Below are 9,489 nucleotides of genomic sequence, written 5' to 3'. Positions count from 1 at the left end.
ATCTTTATTTATACATATATTTATATAATATTATGAATATAATATAAATATATGGATGGAGCAAACTCAAGTCAATCTCAGTCAAAGGAGTGATAACAAGGAAAGCTCTTACTATGTGAGGAACAACATTTGACCGAAGTCAACAGCTCTTCCTCACTTAGAAAATTCTCTAAGTACATCACAGTGAAGACATAGCACTCTTGAGGCGCAACCTTTGACCAAAGTCAAAGTTCGTCCCCAAGAGATGAGAGAGAACAAGGGACCTTCACCATGGAGCAAACTTTGACCAAAGTCAAAGTTCGTCCCAAGAGATGAGAGAGAACAAGGGACCTTCACCATGGAGCACAAGTTGGAGTTTTTACTTAGAATTATTTTCTAAGTCTTGGCTGATCAACTGGGAAGCGCAACTTGGAGCGCAACCTTTGACCAAGTCAAAGGTTGCGACTCTAATTCATCTCACTGTGGCACTAGTTCAAGTAACTACAATTTGTCTAAGTAAGAAGACACACTGTGAACACAGGGAGGCGCAAGGTTTGACTAGGCGCCATGTTTGACTCCTGCTTGGCGCAACTTCAATTGCTTAGAATTATTCTAAGTAGAAGTTTTGCTTGAATCAGTCAAGCGCAACATTTGACTTAGTCAAATGTTGCGCCTCTGACTTATAATTCTTGGCGCAACTTTGAGTTTCTCTTGAGTTAGTTTTTATTTGGACAATTCAATTTAACCACAGTTAAATTGAATTCGTCCAGGACGAACTCAAGTCGTCCAGGACGAACTCGTTAACCATGGTTAGTTTATGAAAGCCTATAAATATGTGATTGTGGTTCTCACAATTCACAACATCCTTCGGGATGGATGGCCAAGTGCTTTGCACAAACTCTCTCAAATAAACACACACCCTAGCCTAGTTTTGTACCGTAAATATTTGTAGTGGATAGGGCTTGTAATATTTAGAGGAGTGGTCATTGTAGCCAACCTTCGGGTTTGGATTTGTAGCACCTTCGAGGTATTTATCAATATACAGATATACCTTGGAAAATATTGTGTGTTTGTTTAATATTTTCATATCCTCAGAAACAGACCCAATAAATATCCGGAACACGAAATCCATTACAGGACTGCAATTTATTTATCCGCAAGATTCGAAAGAATTTTAAATTGTAGTGAGTATCGTATCACTATGCCATAAATGGCTTTCAGCAACATTACAAATACGTTGCCAGAAGCCCATAAACTGTTGCAGCAGACCGAAAATTTTCAATGGCAACAGTTTCTGGCTGTTAGTATTTTCGGCGTTGCCGTAGCTTGCAAAGCCAACAGTTTATATCCAAAGGCAACATCAAAAATTTCGTTGCCAAAAAGGCATAATTTTGAAAAAAAATGTGGGACCCACCAAGCAGTGGGTCTATATATTAGGTCCACTGTTTGGTGGGTCCCACTACTATACTGCGGGGTCCGGCACAATTGCAACAATTTCTAACATATACCAACTGTAAATATAAAGCAACTACAAGACATTTTATACTAACTGCAATAGTTTTTAAATTATCAAATTAAAAGGTACAGTTTGAATACATAAATTTCCTTCCATTCCAAAATCAACATCCACAATATACATCCCTAGTCCCTACTACTACTTGATGCCAACACTTAACCAAGCAACAAGAATCCGAGCATCGCAAACATTGCAAGTCTTCTTGACCTCCTTTACCTCGAGAAGTGCAGCCTGATCAAGGTCATCTGCTAGTCCCAATGGATCAGATGGACCTCCCGGGTGAAGTTTGTCCTCCAAATCCTATAAATAAAGAGATTTTAAAGTTTTTGCTCCCCAGATCTTACCACTACCAAGGCTCCAACATGATTGTACATATAGATTTATGAAAGAAATTGCATAATTGTACATATAGATTTAAGAAAGAAACTGCGGAAATCACATTTTACAGGACACATTGGTCAACTATTGTCATGAGCATTGAGAATCAGCAAGTACCTCGTCAACACCAGCTACAAACTGTTCTCTCATCTTAATAAGTTTATCATCCAAGATAGCTGTCATTGCCATGAAACAGTTCTTAGCCAGGCAATTTTTAGAGCTAACTAAGCTCAGGTCTATCATATTACATTTATATTCTCATCAGTGGAACGCATATCTTTTTTTGCATTTATATTACATTTATATTACATTGCTGATGATATTTTTTAAAGCACTAGAGAATTCATATAACACAGACACGTAGAAAGCTATCCTGAGTATACTTTATATCTGAAGAAGTTTAGAATAGAACAACTGATTCATCGAAAAACAGATATGGTTCCTATAACTCTGTTCTTTCGCTTTCAAGTTGAGAATCTAATCCGTCTAAAAGAACAAAGAACTCTTCAAGGCTTCCTATATAAAGGAAAGTGCTTAGTCCAAACAAGATCATAACCAAAGTAAATTAGCATTACAAGTGTTGGTAAATGGAAAAAGATCAAGTGAAACCTAGAAAATTAGCATCTCTGGAACTAACTTTAGTATATTGTTTAAAGATAAGCTTGTGAATTCGTGTACCTCTTTATGTGACGATTCCAGCAACTGCATTTTGCTCCCCAGGTCTTAGCACTACCAAGGCTCCAACATTGTGCTAAGTCATCTGCAAATGACATTATACATTGACAAATAATAATGCTACCAATTTACTACCCATTAAGAAATCTGTATAAAAATGACTACAAAGCTTGTGCCTAACTAAGCTACATGAATAAGTGAAGCACAAAGATACATACCGACTTCACAGCATCATATACAAATTACTATTCCTGCCTATTTCAACTAGAGGATATTGCTCAAGAAATATTAAGCTACATATCCTCAAAACACCATCATTCTGGTAACAAAACATCAAGGACAAGCACTGCAATTTTCCTCAGAGATCTGTAATATTAAAGTAGTCATTATATATAGTCTAACAGATAAAAATTAAAAGTTAAAACCATCAAAAAGAAAACAAGTGATAACTATTTCTTCAAAAAAATTTATAATCAATAACTAATGATTCACAGTCTTTCTTACATACTTCTCCCATATGCCAAAAGCTATGAACAAAAATTAAGAAATCATTTACCACTCATAAACACTTTGGCCTGAAATTCTTGGTTCCTTCTTGGGATCCAATCCACCTTTTACCACATCTTCGTATACCACCCGTCATCGAGTAGACGCCGTCGCTGCTCATCCCCACGCCGCAACACTTCCGGCCAGAGTAAAGCCGAGACCGCATATCAATTCCCCAGCCACACACTACCATTTACCCCAGAAATCAAACAAATCTGGACGCCTCTCGTGTCCAGATCCTCCTATCAGCTATAATCCCTCCGATTACTGACGGCGTCGCCTCTAAAGCCGTCCTCCGCCGCTAGACACAAAAACATCACCGCCGCCAAAGAATACCAGTAACCATTATCCCCAATTATACATACAAACTATACATATAGAGATAAACACACGCACACAATTAATCTCACCTCTGATTGAATCGATCGGCCAAATGGGTTTGAGAACCCTAACCTCTGTTTTTATCCCCAAATTGAACCGACTACTCTGCTTGTAAAGTGTAAACTGGTTTTAACAAATATAAAAGCTATATATAACAAATAAATGAATTTAGGAGTCCATAAATATTTTTCAAATTTAGAAAAATTCTAAAAATCCCGAATATATTATGTTTGTAAAAATAATATTTTTAAATCATTCTTTTATTTTCACAAATAAAGCTTAAAACAATTTTTTAAAATTATTTCACTTTTCGGGCTACTATTCAATTAACGGGGGATAAGTAGGCAAAGATTTGATCACGGAATTGACACTAGATAAAATGTCATTAGAGTGGCCTCAAAGTGACACCTCATAAATAAAATAATAAATATTATTTTTTGGCAACATTTCTTAATATCTATGGCAACATTTTAGAATATTGTTGTGATAGAGAAGAACAAATATACCTACTGCAACAATTAGCAACGGCAACAGCAGGCTAAAACGTTGGGAAAAGCCATCTATGGTGTAGTGTATTCAACCCCCCCTTCTACGATACTTTGGACCTAACAAGATGAACCAGACAGTACATTTGTGTATCAGCTACAAGGATTAAATATTCTACGTCAAACAAAGGTGGTAGTTCAATTGATTGACAATTCAAGACGAAGATATTAAAGTTTCAAAGAAGACAGAAGCTCTGTTAAAGAAGGAAAGTGATTAAATATTAAATAGATTATATATATTCACTTCTAATATAATTATATTAGTAGTATATTTTATTTAGTAAATTGATTCACTCTTGAATTAATTTATTTAATGAATATACTCAACTAATTTAATTAAGTGGATTATATTCTATTTATTATTTACTAAACAAATCACTTTAAAGCTTTCTACATCTAGTTAGACAAAGAAATGCTTTGTCTAGCTCCTTTAAAGACACTCCAAGACATTGAAAAGCTTTGTCTAACCTTGTTATTAAAGCACATGGTCAAGACAACTCTTTTCTTTGCAAAGACAAGCTAGCACACACCAAGTACAAGACAACCATGTCTTTCCACATGCTTTCACATGCCATAATCAAGTGGTACCAATCAAGGAAGATTCCTTGTCCTTTTGATTGATTATGTGATGTCATGATTGGTGACAACTAGCCTTGTCTTGCTTTTTGTTGTCTTTCCCTTCTTTGCTCTTGTCTTACCCTTACTTGTTTTGTCATGGCAAAGCTACTAGTTTGTCCTAGCTTGCCATACTTTGTCATGTCTTTCTTTAATTGTCTAAGCCTTAGTTGTCTTAGTAGTTCAAATGGTTTTGCCTATAAATATGGCCACCATTCTTCATTCCAAGGTGTTCATTCACTTTGACAAATACAAGCACTTGTAAAAGCTTTCAAGTTTTGCTAAAACTTGCTATTGTTACATCCATAGTTTTACTGTGCTTTGTTACCGGTTGTTTTAATCACTAATCTAGAATATACCATGTCGAATTTATTCTATGAACATTAGTGGACATTAAAACTGAACCAATTTAATTATATAACGACTTCAAACATTGTTATATTAATTAATTAAAATCTGATTAAAAAATTATATTCCAATCAGATTTATTCCGCGATTATTTTGTGACGATTGTATTCAACCCCCCCTTCTACAATCGCTTCCGGACCTAACATAAAACCCATCAGAATGACATTTTCATGTCAACCAATGCCATATAGGAGGACACGGTATGACATTCCTTGATAATCTCATACCGACCCTTTTAAACCTTAAAATTAGTTTAAATAATTATATAAATACTTGATAATTACTCACTTAATTATATTAATTATATAAATTCATAAATTAAATTAATTCGAAGGTGAATTAATTTAATAAATAAATTATACAACCAATTTAATTATTTTGATAAGTGAAATAATTAAATAAATATTTATAAAATTATATTCCTTCAGCAGCAGGGACTCCAGGCTTTGTTGAACGTTGTAGATCTTCATCTTGATTGAACGGCCACTTATAGTTAATGCAGAACACTTAATCTGAGTAGCTGACACACAAATGTACTGTCTGGTTCATCTGTATCTAGCTGAATTAAATATTCTTTATCAAATAAACATTTGAGACGTGGCTTGTTCGTCGAGTCTTTGTCTTCCTAGTTCTTCTTCATTAGTAACAATAGTATGGAATCTTCTGAATAAATAAAGTATTAAAACTTTATACCTTCTGGACTTCTGGACGTGCTACAAAAGATTATTTGTACATTGAGGCTTGAACATATTAATGAACTTCTTCCAGTGGTGTGCAGCAGCATCCTGAAATTCTTCAGACATATAATTTCATTAAATCACTTGACGTTCTTCGTACGGATTCCTTCAACAGTACTTGCTATTTACCTTGCTTTCTTATCAGAGTTTAGTTGGTACCTCTTTAATTACAAATAGGCTAAATATATGCCTTTCAACCCTGTTCTTTAAATTTCTGTTTAATTTTCATTTGCTCTTGTGTTTGAGTACAACAAGTTGTAAACAAAAGTTTGTGAAAATTTTGTAGATTATATATATTCAACCCTCCTTCTACAATTTAACTCATTGTTTACATTGTCAAATAACAGTAGTAAATGCTAGCTTTTCTTTACAATTTTTACTTTTTTCCAAACATTTTAATAATTTATAATTATTAATTTACTTCTTACTTCTACTCACTTCTTTACTTTAAGTAAAAAATTACTTCTTTTGAGCTAATCTAAACGGTCCCTAAATCTTATATGTTTGTCTAGATTTTACTTAATGTTTTAGCTATAAATCACCTTTATAAATACGAGAATTGTACTCCCTCCGTCCCACCCAATTACAGACATTGGGTGTGGACACGGAGACTAAGAAAGAGTGTAAAAAATGAGTAAAGTTATATGAAAAGTAGGTATAATGACGAGACCCATTTATATTTAATAACAGATTTTAGATAATGAAAAAAAGTAGTGGGTATAATAGTGTTTATATTATTATGGAATGAAGATAGTGGAAGAAAGTAGTAGGTTTACTAGTATACTAGAATTTATTGCCCACGATGCTGGGCTGTTTTAAAATTAAAAATATATATAAGTCATTTGATATTATTATTTAGATTTGTTGCACAACAATTAAAATCCATAATACTCCAGGATGATTAACGAAAATTAGAGCCAGCAGTGTGGACTATAAAAGTACTCTATGTCCTTTCTGATTGAACTGTCCTCCTTATGTAATGTGTTCTCCAGGAGATATGCTAGAACACCAACTACAAAGGCTTCTGATTGAAATGGGACATTTACAATGTCGATCTTCCAAATTTAAAGAATGTAAGTGTTTTAGTATATTCTTTAGCAATGGGCAAGTATGACAGAAGATCAAAGAACTGAGGAACAGATAAAGAAAATTTTAATGCTTAAAATGTTTTAGTTCCTACCCATCTTCCAGTAGTGTGCACAAGGCTATAGCCTTATATTGCGGTATACTCATTAAAGTACTGGGGAATTAAACATCCCAAATAATTGAATAGCCAAGTATGAATTTTGTCCTAATTCTGTTGAGGTTACAGAATTGAAGGAAGCTGACATGCAGTAGCAACTACTCCCTTCGTCCCAGCCAATTCTTTACGTTTGGTTTAGGCATGGAGGTTAAGAAATACTATGTATAAAGTAGTGGAAAAGTGTAAAAAAAAGTGGATGAAGTGGTGGGACCCAATGATTTTTAATGTATAAAAGGGAGATAGTGGAGTTAAGTAGTGTGAAAAGGAAGTAAAAGTAGTGTGAAAAGGGAGGAAAAGTTGGGAAGTGATGGGACCCATTAACTATTTTTGAAAAGTTTTGAAATATAAAAAATTGGACGGGACATCCAAAAAAGAAAACTGTAAGGAATCTGGTGGGACGGAGGGAGTATAATATAGATAGATATAGTAGATGACAATGTTACCTTCTTTTTAATGTTTTAGGAGTCGAACTTGGCAAGTATGCACTGGTATGTAGGTCCCAAATCAAATAGAAAGACATGTTAAGCATTTGACAAAATTAGAGGTGACTTGCTTTACATCTCTTTATGGAATATAATGTCTACAACTACTAATTTTAGCAGGATATTGGCTTTAGCAAGATACTGGTTATGCAGTGTGTTAGTTTATATCATCTAAATAAAAGAAATTAAAGATCATAGCATTACAATGTGTAACATTTTAGATATTTGACAGCACTACATGAAACAACTATGTACATGACCTCAGATTATTACATGTTAAGTTGTCGGAAGAGAATTCTGAGCTGGTTGGTGCCTCTGAATTGTTCAAACAAAAATCATATGGCCCTGTTTTCCTAAAACCATCATCTTTCTTAACATTTCTTGCTATCTTTCTTCGATTAAGTGCTTTATAACCTAAATATAAAGCGAGAGACAACGCCTAAGCTAAGAAAAATGAGGCAACATTCAAATCGGAGTTGGGTGGGAAAGTACCATACCCTGAATCATATCTTCAGAAGTGAATAAATGCCACGAATTGTTCTCTAAACCAAAAACATGTGAATAGAGTCATCTACTAAAATATAAGCACTAAGATAAGAATTTTATTATATAATATACAGAATGTTTACCACCATATATATATAAAAAAAAATATATAGCTATCCCACCTCATGTAACAACCATCATAAAAAAGCCCAACTTCATGAATCAATCGTTAAAAACTAAGATACCCAAAACATAAAAGTATAAGCATACACAACATAATCAACTTACTAATCAAAACCCACACAGTCACATACAAAAGTTACCTAAATAGCGATATATTCATCGATCTTGTTCTCTTGAACAAATCATCAAACAGTTTCAGGATGAAGTTCAACTGCAATAAATAGATAAAAATTATTATACAGGTTATAGACAAAATTATATTACAACTCCTTTCATCGCGCAGTGATTTCCATTGTAAACACCTTCCTTCACAAACTAAATCTCTAAAAAGCAAAAAAATTAATAACCAAAATGTAACCATACATAAAGAAAGATCAAATATTGACAAATTACCCATTCTTTTCTTTCAGGCAAATCAACGAACACTTTATGAATGAAAGTTTAACCTGCAACTAAAATACAAACAAATCATCAGAAGAGTTGTAGTTCAAATAGAGATTATACAAAAGAAATACTATGAATAAAAAAGAGAAACATAACAGAGAGATTGGGGGAAGAAGAAAGAAGTGATAGCAGCACATAAAGAGAGATACGTATATCTTCTTTTATTCGAATTTAATTCATTCAAAGTTGAATTCCTTGAATTCATGTGTAGTCTTTGCAGTTTCTTTTCAATATGCCAAACTTTCGGCAGATTCTTCGCGAGCGTGGAATGTAACGCGAGTATTTTGACCGGTGGCATTTTTGTAATTTCCATCAATAACAGGGGTGAAGACCTGATATGGGGTAGTTAGTGTACAAAAGAGGCTTCAGAAACTATTAGATAGATAGATAGATAGATAGATAGATTATAAAAAAAATTATTATTTTTGGAGTGTATAAAAATGACGGGACATCTCAAAAGGAAAATTGTATAGAAATGAACGGGACGGGGGGGAGTATTAGATGTCAACATTACTATTAAATAGAACAATGGCTTATTTCTCCATCTGCCATCCAAGTTTCCTCCAATATACAAGTTAACCCTTAAAATTCAAAAATGACTGGTCTAGCCATTAAAGTAAGACAAATGTTACTACTAGCCACAATGGGCAGAGAGTGCACGCCACATGAAGTTGGCTGAGAGCAACAAACATATACTCCCACTCATATGCATGTATCTTTTCTCTACTGGTCTTCCCATAGAAAGAACGAAAAAGCACCAGAAGACAAACAAATTAAAGGAGTGTGATGCTGCAGACTGCTGTTGCACACCACCATTCCCATCTGCTTCCTTCTCCTCCACTGATAGACACTCAAACACAACAACACGAAA

General features: G+C 34.0%; 2 long non-coding RNA genes across 6 annotated transcripts; both read right to left on the bottom strand.

The window, feature by feature from the left end:
• Positions 1–1,517: 1,517 nt before the first annotated feature.
• Positions 1,518–4,024, bottom strand: LOC135147723 (uncharacterized). 5 transcript variants are annotated; one of them, XR_010285510.1, is made up of 6 exons: positions 3,982–4,024; positions 3,505–3,580; positions 2,767–3,395; positions 2,552–2,633; positions 1,991–2,049; positions 1,518–1,795 (listed from the first exon to the last, which is right to left on the bottom strand). It is a non-coding gene; the product is annotated as an uncharacterized LOC135147723 (long non-coding RNA). The 5 variants fall into 5 exon arrangements; XR_010285509.1 differs by having other exon boundaries at positions 3,505–4,021; XR_010285511.1 differs by having other exon boundaries at positions 2,767–2,914; positions 3,105–4,016.
• A 4,220-nt stretch (positions 4,025–8,244) lies between these two features.
• On the bottom strand, positions 8,245–8,863 carry LOC135147816 (uncharacterized). Its single transcript, XR_010285641.1, has 2 exons — positions 8,568–8,863; positions 8,245–8,385 (listed from the first exon to the last, which is right to left on the bottom strand). It is a non-coding gene; the product is annotated as an uncharacterized LOC135147816 (long non-coding RNA).
• Between the last annotated feature and the right edge of the window lie 626 nt (positions 8,864–9,489).

The sequence above is a fragment of the Daucus carota genome, chromosome 7 (assembly GCF_001625215.2).
Source record: "Daucus carota subsp. sativus chromosome 7, DH1 v3.0, whole genome shotgun sequence".
NCBI classification, from domain to species: Eukaryota; Viridiplantae; Streptophyta; class Magnoliopsida; order Apiales; family Apiaceae; genus Daucus; species Daucus carota.
The sequence above is the reverse complement of the archived record's forward strand: the minus strand, read 5'-3'. Positions and strand labels throughout refer to the sequence as shown.